Here is a 12,022-nt window from a genome sequence, read left to right as displayed (position 1 = left end):
ACACATGCGTTTTCTATGAACATAACCTATGCACTACTCCACGAGTCCACCGCACAAGTATTAATTAGTGGATTCTGGAAGAGAACAAGTTACTTCATAATAAAGAGGTTGTGTCATTTTCAAGGGATAAACCTGAGGACGCCACCTGTGAAATCTCCGGGTCTCCATTGCGGCGTCCGTATCATAGTTTGACTACTTCATGTTGATCTTGATTCGTTCATGCATGAGCGGACTTTGTGGCGGCTCACTGCTATCTGCACAGGTTATGCAAGCCAGGCCAAACATGCAACATAACTACAAGAGCTCACCAATGATTTTTTCATTTGCTGGATTAAATCGATTGACTAAGGCATCTGAACGTGAATACAAGATTCGTTGATTTTAACTCTGTAATCATCTTGATGGAACATAGATTCCTTATGGCTGCCTCCATGGTACTGTTGATCATTCTGACTCTTCAGGTCACCTTGTCTACTTTCGCCCCCTCATATAATGCCATAGACAATTGCTGGAGAAGAGATCGAAATTGGTCAAAAAACAGAATGAAACTCGCAGATTGTGGTGTGGGATTTGGAAGTGCAGCGAAGGGAGGCAAAGGTGGAGAGATGTATACAGTCACCAGTCCGAACGACAATGCTTTGAATCGCCAGCCCGGGACTCTCAGATATGGAGATATGGAGTTCTTGCGATGGTCCTCTATGGATAGTTTTCGCCAGTGATATGAAGATAAAGCTTGAGATGCCCCTGTTTGTGGCCAGCCACAAGACTATCGACGCAAGGGGCTCAAATGTTCACATCAGCAATGGGCCTTGCATACGTCTCTTCAATTTCAGCAACATTATCATCCACGGATTAAACATCCACGACTGCAAGCCAAGTGTAGCTGGTAACGTTCTCCTCTCACAATCCAAGAGCCATGAGATGATGGATACACAAGATGGGGATGCAATTTCAGTTGTTTGTTCACGAGACATTTGGATCGATCATAACTACCTCTCCAGTCGCGCAGACGGACTTGTAGATGTCACGCTTGCCTCGACCGCAGTCACCATTTCTAATAACCGCTTCTCTCACCATGATAAGGTAAGAAACAAAATTATGGACTGTAGACTGGTTTCATGAATAGCGATAGATGACTAATCTTGCCTGTGCAATAAAACGCTACAGGTGATGCTTTTGGGAAACAGCGATGATTACACAGCTGATAAAAACATGAGAGTGACTTTTGCATTCAACCACTTTGGACCTGGCTTATTTCAGCGCATGCCAAGGTAAATTGTAATTGAATTAAATTCAATTTCCTGTGTTTAACTGCCTAACTCCATTTCGATATAATCGATCTGGAACAGTCAAGTAGGTAACTCAACCTGCTAAACTGACATGATATGGATAGTTTTTCTGGGCAGGTGCAGACATGGGTATGCACACGTGGCGAAGAACAGATATGAGGCATGGGGTATTACGGCATTGGAGGGAGTGCCAAGCCTATGATTAGAAGCGAAGGGAATCGTTTTGTCGCCCCCAACGAGGAGTACAAAAAGCAGACGACATGGCGTAAGAGCCCCGATGGAAAGAGTTGGCTGTGGAAGTCTGTGGCGACACATTTTTGAAAGGGGCATACTTCGTCCCATCTGGCAGAGGAAGAGCACTTCACCTCTACCAGAGAAGCCAGCAATTTAAAGTTGCTGATGGAAGCTCAGTACCAACTTTGACCGAGAGAGCAGGTGTCCTAGCCTGCGCTCCCTCCGGCCCTTGCCTGTAATTTACTTGTTAAATCTTTACTTAGATCCCTGTTCTCGTAATGATTCTTTGATTCTTTCATTCGATTCATCTCATTCTTCATCGCTTCGAGGATTCAATTCGATCACTCTTCCCCTGTTTTAGAAGATTAAATTCGATCATTGTCCATTCTTTACTGCTTGGGGGATGACAGTTATGTGGTTGCTAGTTTCGGCTCTCAAAATCAAGTGCACTTTCCTTAAAGGACTAACAAATTTCAAATCCCAATGCAAACGAGTGTTCTTTAACAAATTAATTCGTCATTTATTCTAAGTTGCCTAACTATTATTAACGATTTCTCTCAGCTGAATGGATCCCACTCTTTTCTGAAAAGTATGGACAATACCAAATTCATGCTCAGGCTATGCACTCATTATTAGTTCCTGCCATTGATCTTTGTGACAGTGTGTAGGTTGACTGTAGCGCCTTGAAGAAAGAGAGGGCGAGGAGAAGAATGTTCTGCTTTGCAAGTTATGACAGCTGCAATTCCCTTTATTCCTGGTCTGTTTTCAGACACGTGATTGGTGGATGGAGACATATACAGATATAGTAATTGGGCTTTGTGGGATGATAATAAATTAGGGCTCTATAAAGATAGAGCGATTGCATTACGTGTTCTTCAAGTCTTTGGTTTCCAAACGTAGAGTAATTTGCCCATTAAAACTGTGATACAACAATTTGATAGACAGTCCTAGTCTTGCGTCTTACGTCACGTCTTTTAAAACTTATAATCTTTCAAGTGGGGACAGTCTGAACTCTTAATGATTTCAGCCTTCTAAACATAATATACATTCCCAAAACAAATAAAAAAAAAAAATATCATTTATCATGGAGCGATCAATTGTCTCGCCTAAAATAAATTCAACTTAAATTTTGCAAAATAATGCCAGACCTCTTTAAAAGTTCATTCTTTTCTCAAAAATTAGATAAAGACAATAAACATGATTTTGATCCATTCTTTTAGAGCTTGCAAATCCACTTCTCATAAAAATAAAGCTTTGGTTTGTAAACATCAAAGGTTATCCTATACTTTGTCCATATTATTGTCTACATTCACAACATAAAATTTCATCAGTTCTTGAAATATATGCATTCCATCTCTTTCGTGTCATACCTAGAGAAACTAAATCTCTGTAATCTTAATATAAATAATCTTTGTCAGATTTTTGTTTGCAGGGTATTCTTGATGTTCATGGGGTCGACGAAAGTTGGTTGGATGAACAATTTGGTTTCCTAGAAAAGTCAACTTTCCTTCATACGTGAATAATTGAAACTATTACTAAAAACTAATAAAAAATAAATAAAAAATTATAATTATTACATTGTTTTAAAATTCTTTATTAACTTTCAAAAAAATATTCAAAATAGTTTTCTAATACCTTATATTTCTCCTTTTAGAATTTTTCAATTGAATGGTGAAAATTTCTCTAGAATCAAGCAATCTTCCTAGACACATCTCCCACAATCTAATTTTAGATATGGCATATGCAAGCACATGGCACCTCCATGAGAATCACACTATGCATGTGGCATATTGAATTCTCTACTTGCATTTCTCTTTTCATTCCCCTATTTTGTAAAATCAATATGAAGTTCCTAGCTTTCATATTTATGTAAAATAGTGTTATTAGCCACAAGGCAACATGTCAAAAAAGTTGGGTTGGATTCTTCTTAAAAAAAAACCAAAGTCATATGCTTTAGGCTTATACTTTTCTAAGTCAAATTTTCTTTTTCTTTTCCTATCATTTTTTTAGTATAAAATTTTTAACTAGATACCATGATTTTTCAAGATTATTAGCATGTAATCAGAATCACAACAAATTGTATAAGAAAAGAGTAGACTAAATAATATTGACAAACTTATTTTGTCCAACAAAATGATCAAGAAAAATGATGTATTAATGAATCTCATTAAGTACAAAAAGATTAACATCAATCTTCAAGTAACCAATTTGTAGAATGACACAAATGTTAATGATATTACATATTTTAGTTTGTAGTTAGTACATTATATTATTTTTTTATCATTTACAAATTATTACAAAATATGTTTATTTTTTCTACAATATTACATATGTTATTGGAAATATACTTATGAAGAAAACAAGGGTGCTTTTACTATTAAAATTTTTGTAATCAATAAATACTTATCTATATTCAACTTCTTGGTTCAACTACTCTTTATATTTTATAAAATTACATTTCTACAATAATTTGCTTTGTGTGAGAAAGAGAGATTGATAGAGGAGAGTGCCCTTACCATTTATATTAAATATTTGGAAAATTATTGTACCTTTTTTTAATCTAAGTGAAGAGATGTCATATTCATAAAGGCAAAGAAAATTATAATGGGTATTTTATAGAGAAACCGAATATATTAAATTAAAGTAGTAGTAATAAGATATTTCTAGAGACTATCATTCGAAGAAAGTTGACCATTTTGGAATTACCATTATTAAGAACTTGGAGAAGCAAATGATGAGCATAGAAAATGTTGCCAAACCTATTGCAATCGATAAAAGCACAAAGAAACATATAGTTGATGAAGCCTACTAATGAGAGAAAACTTAATAGAATTAAGGTGCCATGAATATTTTAAATCATATGTATTTAAATGTCATAATATATATTTTTTTTAAATGAAGTCATAAGGATTCTAAGATCCATTGGTAACAATATTTATTCGAGGTTGTGGGGGAGTTGCTCATGATTACAATGGTAGGCTTGTCTCAGTAGTGGCACTACCCTTGGGAACTCAGACAAACCATTATGCTAAGGCAAATGTTGCCTACATTGGGCTTAAATTGGCTCTTTGGGGAGGGTTTAGAAGGGTCTACCTAGAAAGTGATTATGTAAACATAATCAACTGCTTGATTAAAAGGACAACCCGTAGCTAGACAATTAATCATATAATGCAGGATTGCTTTGAAATCATTTCCAAACATGAAGAAATTCAAATTTAACACATTTTTAGGGATGGCAATATACCTGTGGACCACATGGCAAATCTTGGTGTCACTAGGGGTGATGAAAAATGGTGGTGGGAAGGGGATTCTTTTCCCTTTCATTTATTTGAAATGGCGTGGAAGGACACCAAAAATATCTCTCCAATAGAGCATAATTATGATAGCTTTTCACATGTGTAAAGCCACTCCTAGAAAGAAGTGGAGCTGACTTCCTAGAATTTTCTAGTGGGCCTAGTTTTTTATTGCCTGGTTGAAGTTTGGTTTTAATGTAAATGCTAAAATTAATAGAGGTAACAATTATATGGGTGGAGAGAAGAAAAAATGCAACTTTCATCATGTGAGCTATGGATAGAAGTTGTGGATGGTGGTTTGGAACCTTATGTAAGAAGACTCCATGGTCAGAACCACAAGATCACGAAAATGTTTATTAAAACTAGAACAATGGGGTGCTAAGTGTGTATGGTGCTAAATTCAGGATATATGAACCCTTCATAGCTGAGATTATAAGGCTAAGTATGGAGGGAAAAATATTCTACAAAGAAAGGAAAAACTCAGAAGAAGCCCTATCAATTTTCTATGACAAAAAGAGTGAAAGAAGTAGAGTTAGGAAGAACCCAAATGGAGGTTACAACTGAAAGGATATTCTGAAGCTTTGGGCAGATATGGCAGAGTTTACTATGAGGTACGTAACCCTTGATGGTTGCTTTGGTATTATTTTTACTTATCATTTCACTATTCTAAATCACTTGAGGCATGATAAAAATTATCGATGTTTTATTTATTGTCATCTCTTGAGAATACCATTCATAAGCATTTTGAGAATGAGAAAAATCTGGTTTTGCATGAGGGGTTAATACTCCTAATTATGGAGTATGCTAGGACTCATGAGGTAAAATCATCCCCTATTTTGACAAACCCCAAACCCTTAGCCAGCTAGGATGTGCATAATGTTTCATATACGAAATTTGATGAGAAGGAGGGTGGGATGACCATGGACTGGAATGACATCCATGTGTTAGATGAATTTGAATACAAACCCTCGAAGGATGAGGGACACCTGTAGAAGCCCATGCTCGATACTACTAGTAGTAGGAAAAGGAAAAACCCACCTACATTGGTAGCGAAAAAGTTGAAAATCCCTATTTTTCAACCCCAAAATTTGGGCTCGCAGAATCTAAAAAAGCTGAAAACTGGGAAAAGGGTGGAGTCTCAGGATAAAGGGGAGGATGAAGTTAAACTTGGCATTCCCCTTACTATGGACCCCAACTAGATTAAAAATGATGAGATGGATGTTGACAGGCTACTAGATAATTCATTTTCTAACCAAGAGAAATGTTTCCACCATGTCTTTGACGAAATTAATCTTCTAAAACAAGGTATCAAGGACATTATAGACTCTTTCACTGATAATCTAGCACCTGATAAAACTGATAAACTCTTGAAGCTGACTCAAAAAATTATGGAATATATCAAGGTCATGAAGACAAAGCATGAGGCTAGGATTGATAGGCTGGAGAATGATATACAGGATTTAAAGCACAAAATCAAGGGTTTGGCGGAGATTAGTAAAGAGGCAATTTTTAACAGTGCAGAAGGACTCAAAAGAGTTAACGAGAAAATTATCATTTAGAAAGATTAATCGGTCAGATCTGATCTATCCTCAAATGTCAATGTGGACAAGAAGAACCAGGATATGTAGACCTCTATGAGCCCTCTACTAGGACCACTTGAAAAAAAAAAGAAAGAGGCAATTCGAGCTTGTTTTTTTTGCTTTCGTTTTATTTTTTGTTTGTTGAACTTTGTGGGGTGCTCTCTGTAGGATTTTGCCAAGATCAAGGGCACAATGAAAAGGATAAAAGAGACAATAGAATGACAAGAACAAACTGTATTCTCATCAATATGCAAAATGATCAACTGGATTAACCAATACAATGAATATAGGCCTGCTTATATAGGCAAGGCCTTATGGATGTATGAGCACACAAATATGACATGTGGCTCAATGAGAAACAAGGGTAGGTAAGAAATACTAGGGGTAGGTAGGAGAAATACTATAATATTCTACAAGAGGTGGATGACCCACCGAATGTGGAGTGTAACAGCAAAATAAGACCACAAAAGGTGGAATTTCTCCTACAAGCTCTATCCCTATGTGCACACTTCCCTAAGTGTCTCAAATCCAAACTACGAAGAGATGCATTATCCTAAGTTAACTTAAGTAAATTGTAATAATATCCAAAATGAATATTTATTTACACCAGCACACCCCTTAAGTGCAACTTAGGGGAATGAAGACTCAAGTCAACAATGCAAGATGGGTCCCGGCTACTAGGCCATGATAGGTACCCATGTACAATATGCAAATGCAAGAAAAACTATGCAATGCAATCTCTCACAAACGGAGAAAGGGAGAAAACCCAATGGGAAAAAAACTCCCTCCCAAAAGAGAGATGAATGTACAAAAGACTCTCAAAGAAGAAGGACAAAACCTCAAAGAGGAAAAAGTCCCCCCCATAAGAGAGGAAGGAGTAGTCAGCTGACCCCCCCTAATGACACATCTCGCACCCCCAAGAGAGCTCACAACTGCTAGAACTTACTCTCAGTGAAAGGTTTGGTGAATATGTCAGCAACCTACTTTGTTGTAGGACAATACTGCAAATCAATGACCTACTCCTGGATGAGCTCTCAGATATAGTGCATATGAATCTCGATGTGTTTGGTCCGCTAGTGCTAGACCGGGTTCTTCGAGATTGCAATAGCACTTTGATTATCACAATGTAGAACTGTCGGCCGTGGAGTGGTGAATCCAAACTCAGTGAGAATCTGCTGGAGCCAAATGGTCTCAGTCGCTGCGTTAACAGTGCCTCGATACTCAACCTTAGTCAAAGAGAGAGCAATAGCATGTTGCTTCTTGCTCTGCCAACAAATCGGGCCTAAACCAAGGTGAAAACTGTAACCAGAAGTAGACTTACGATCAACTAGATCGCCAACCCAATCGGAGTCTGTGTAACCAATCGAGCGAAGTCCTGTGCCTGCTGCATAGTGAATCCCATAGTGATGTGTACCCTGGATGTAATGAAGGATGCGTTTGGCGGCTTTCCAATGAAGCTCATGTGGTTCCTGCATGAAGCGAGAAACCATGCCAACTGCAAATGAAATATCAGGGTGTGTATGAGTCAAGTAGATGAGACTACCCATAAGTTGATGATACAAAGTGGCATCAACTGGTGGAGAAGAACACTGAGCCTCAAGCTTGACTCCTGAAAGAAAGGGAGTCGGGGCAGGCTTACAATCAACCATATGAAAGCGTGCAAGTAGATCAAGAGCATACTTGGGCTGCGATAGTGTAATCCCGAAAGGTGACTGTGAAATCTCTATCCCGAGAAAGTAGTGCAAAAGACACAAGTCAGTCATAGCAAATCTGTCATGCAAAGCAGATTTGACCCTGCTAATGATCAAGTCATCAACATAGAGCACAAGTATCAAGTGAGAGTCATCTTGTAGCAAAATGTAGACATTCGTATCGGGATGACACCTGGTGAAACCTGCGGAGAGAAGAAAGGAATCCATCTTGGCATACCAAGCCCTGGGGGCCTGCTTAAGGCCATAGAGAGATTTCCGTAGTCTACAAACCAAGGAAGTATCCTAGATGAAACCCTATGGCTACTCCATATAAATCTCCTCATCAAGATCACCATGAAGAAAAGTACTCTTCACATCGATCTGATGTACAACCCAACCATGAGCTACAGCAATAGCAAGTGTCAAACAAATGGAGTTCATCTTGGCTACGGGTGCAAAGGTCTCAGTATAGTCAACACCTGCAACCTGAGAAAAACCTTTCGCAACAAGCTGAGCATTATACTTATCCACACTACCATCCGCTGCAAACTTGGTCCGATAGATCCACTTACATCAAACCATCTTTCTCCCCTTAGGGAGATGGACTAGATCCCATGTGTTGTTCCTCATCAAGGAACTATACTCTTCCTCTATAGCGTGGTCCCACTTAGGAAACCCTGATGCTTCCCTAAATGTCTGTGGATCGGAAGTGGTAGCAATGAATGCATGTGGAAGATCTTGATGTTGTGATTGAGTTCTCCATGTATCTGAAGGATCCCCAACAAGAGAACCTGCGGACTCAAGTGTCTGTCGAGCCCATCAAGGTCTAGGTGGAGGTGGAGAATGAGGCTCCTCAACTGCAAGTGGACCCTGTGGAGGTGTAACCCTGTGAGTTGGAGTTGAAGGAGTCTCATCGTTTGAATCACTAACATCACTATCCATAATGGAGGAAGGTGGAGAAGGTAGAGAGGCTAAGCTAGGAGAGCTTTCCTCAAAGTGAACACTCCTCTCAATGAATACCTCATGTGTCTCTAGATCCATCAATCTATATGCCCTAACACCCTCAGGATATCCAACAAATATGCAAGGTCGACTCTGTGGTTCTAATGCCTTGCATTTCTGTGGAGGTATGTGAGCCCATGCTGGACACCCAAAGACTCTGAAATGTCTCACAATAGGTTTCCTACCAGCCCAAGCTTCAAAAGGAGTAATACCTTGCAAAGCTTTGTGAGGAACCTGATTCTGGATGTGTGTGGCACAACTGATAGCCTCTGCCCAAAAGGTGGGTTCAAGAGAACGTGCATGTATCATACAGCTAGCCATTTCTTTGAGAGTTCTATTCTTGCGTTCTGCAACCCCGTTCTGTTGTGGAGTGTATGCTACAGAATGCTAAAGATCAATCCCTTCAAATGTACAAAAATCCTCAAGTCTTTTGTTCACATATTCCCTTCCATTATCTGTGCGAAGAATCTTGACCACTTTCCCTAATTGCTTCTCCACACGAGTCTTGAAGTCCTGAAATCTGTCAAATACTTCACTCTTATGAATGAGAAAGTAGACCCAAGTGAAGCGGGAGTAGTCATCAATGAAGGTGAGAACATAGTGGGCCTTACTAAATGAAGGTGCTGGAAATGGACCTGCTACATCGTTGTGAACAAGTTGAAGAACTTCCAAAGCTCTCCAAGCTTTCCCTTTATCAAACATCTCCTCGGGATGCTTGCCCATGGAACAACCTGAACAGACACCCTCTGAAAAATTGATTCGAGGTAGACCTGTGACCATGTCTTTAGTGCTTAGCTGCTGAAGATAGTGGTAGTTGAGGTGACCAAACCACTCATGCCATAGCTTACTTTCTAAATTTGAATGAGTAAGCAAGGCCCTAGAAGGTGAACTTGGCACAAAGTGGGAGAATGAATAAAGCCTTGAGTTGTCATTGACTTGTCCCACTACTACCAAGGCATCATCATCAAGTTCCTTTACTACAACTGAATCTGGTGTAAACTCAACCTTTTTCCCATTCCCATAGTGAGTGATTTGGTAGATGGAGAGAAGGTTGGTAGACAAGTTAGGAACATGGAGAACATTCTCAAATGTTCCATCATCCATGTCAACTGAACCTTTCCCTTCAACCTCTACTTGTGTATCATCACCTATGTAAATGTGAGGTACCTTAGATGGCTCCAATGAAGAAAACTGCTCCTTTGTAGAACCCATGTGATATGAGGCACCCAAGTCAAGTATCCACTGCTGTGAAGAACCTGTTGTAGCCACAAATGCTTGCCCTTTTCCCTTAGACTATGAGGAAGAGGAAGGAGATGAATCCTTCTTTGTGTAGGCAGATGGCAAGTTGATGTTGTTTTTCTTGAGAAGATTAGTTAACTCATCAACTTGCTTTGCGTGGCATCGATGCTCATCATGACCATACTTCTTGCAATATGCACAAGTTGGTTTATCCTTCTTAGGTGGGGTCCCCTTCTTGGAAGAGGATGAAAAATCGCCTTGTGATGGAGAGGATGATTGTCCTTTTTCTTGGTGTGGCTTAGACTTAGAGTGCTTCTTCTTCTTGTTGGAATCTTTGCCTTGACTTCCTTGATTCCCTTGATTAGCCACCAAAGCCTTGGACTTTGAAGACTTGAGAAACCCCATGTTCAACAACTTAGATTGTTCCAATATTAACATTTCTGTGAAAGCATCAAATCAAGGCATAACATAAGAACTCCCCACTATCAGACGAAGAGTTTGGAAGCTAGATAAAAATGCTGCATATTCTGGTGCAAGCTTGTCCAACAAGTTGAATATCAACTGAGCATCCTTTTTGTCAATTCCACAATCCTTAAGCTTTTCTCTTAGCTCATTTGCTTTGGTGACATAGTCTTGGATTGTATCAAAACTCTTGGGATCCAAGTTGGTGAGCTCATTGTCAATCTGATAGCCTCTGGTTTCATCAACTTGTCCATACAATTTCTGAAACATATCCCAAGCCTCTTTGATTGTTTTACACTTCTCAATGTGAAAAATGAGGTCATCTGATACATACTTGCATAAGGTTCCAAGAGCCATGCAATTCTTTGTGAGCCATTCTAATTGAGCATTTGGATCAGCCTTAGGATTAGGTGGTGTTGTTATTGTTCCATCTATGTAATGTGTGAGACCCTTTTCCACTAGTTTACTCCATACTTTAAGTTTCCATGATGCATAATTATGTGGAGTTAGAGGTGGAAATTTATTAGGACTCATTGCAACAAAAATGGAAAGAGCACAAAGAGAGGCACAATCACACAAGACACCCCTCCAAATTCACTCAATCAAAGAACCCCCCCCAAAAGTGATGATTTTGGCACTTTATAAGTAGTGTGTATACAATGGGCCACTTGCAAAAAATGGCAAAGTGGACTTCTGATTTACAATTTTACAACTGCCTCAATAAGGCCAAAAGAGACTCAAATTGATAATGCAAGAGATCTAACTAAGATCCAAGCAATTTACAAGTACCTAATAGGCCAAATAAGACCAATATCTGAAAGTACAAATTCCACTCAAAATCTCTGAAATTTGATCATAGATTATGAAAGTAGACGAAAAAACGTGCACTTTCAAAAAAAATAGCACCTGAAAAGGAGGTCGTATGAGCTCAAACAAGGCCTTTGAATTTCAGAATTTAGGATTGGATAGGTACAACTGAGAGAATCCAAAAATTTTGAAAAACCTGTGCACCAAAATCAGAAAATAACTACACCACTGTGAAGATCATGAAATTTTAGCCCATTTCAAAAAAAAATTGCACCAAAAAAGGAGCAAAAATGAGCAAGATATGGCCTTTCAAAGTTGGACTGCAAAACTAAAAAGCCCAATGGAGAGGGGTTAAAAAAATTTCAAAAAATTGCTGATGTGGCGGTGACATCAGCAGTTTACTGTGTTAAATTTGACGGCCATAT

General features: G+C 38.8%; 1 pseudogene; it reads left to right on the top strand.

Annotated features, from left to right (window-relative positions):
* The first annotated feature begins 419 nt into the window (after nt 1-419).
* LOC131043792 (pectate lyase 1-like) lies at nt 420-1,762 on the top strand (annotated as a pseudogene).
* Nucleotides 1,763-12,022: the final 10,260 nt, after the last annotated feature.

This window comes from Cryptomeria japonica, chromosome 5 (genome assembly GCF_030272615.1).
Source record: "Cryptomeria japonica chromosome 5, Sugi_1.0, whole genome shotgun sequence".
NCBI lineage: Eukaryota > Viridiplantae > Streptophyta > Pinopsida > Cupressales > Cupressaceae > Cryptomeria > Cryptomeria japonica.
Note: the sequence above shows the minus strand (reverse complement) of the source record. Positions and strands in the feature narration are given on the sequence as shown.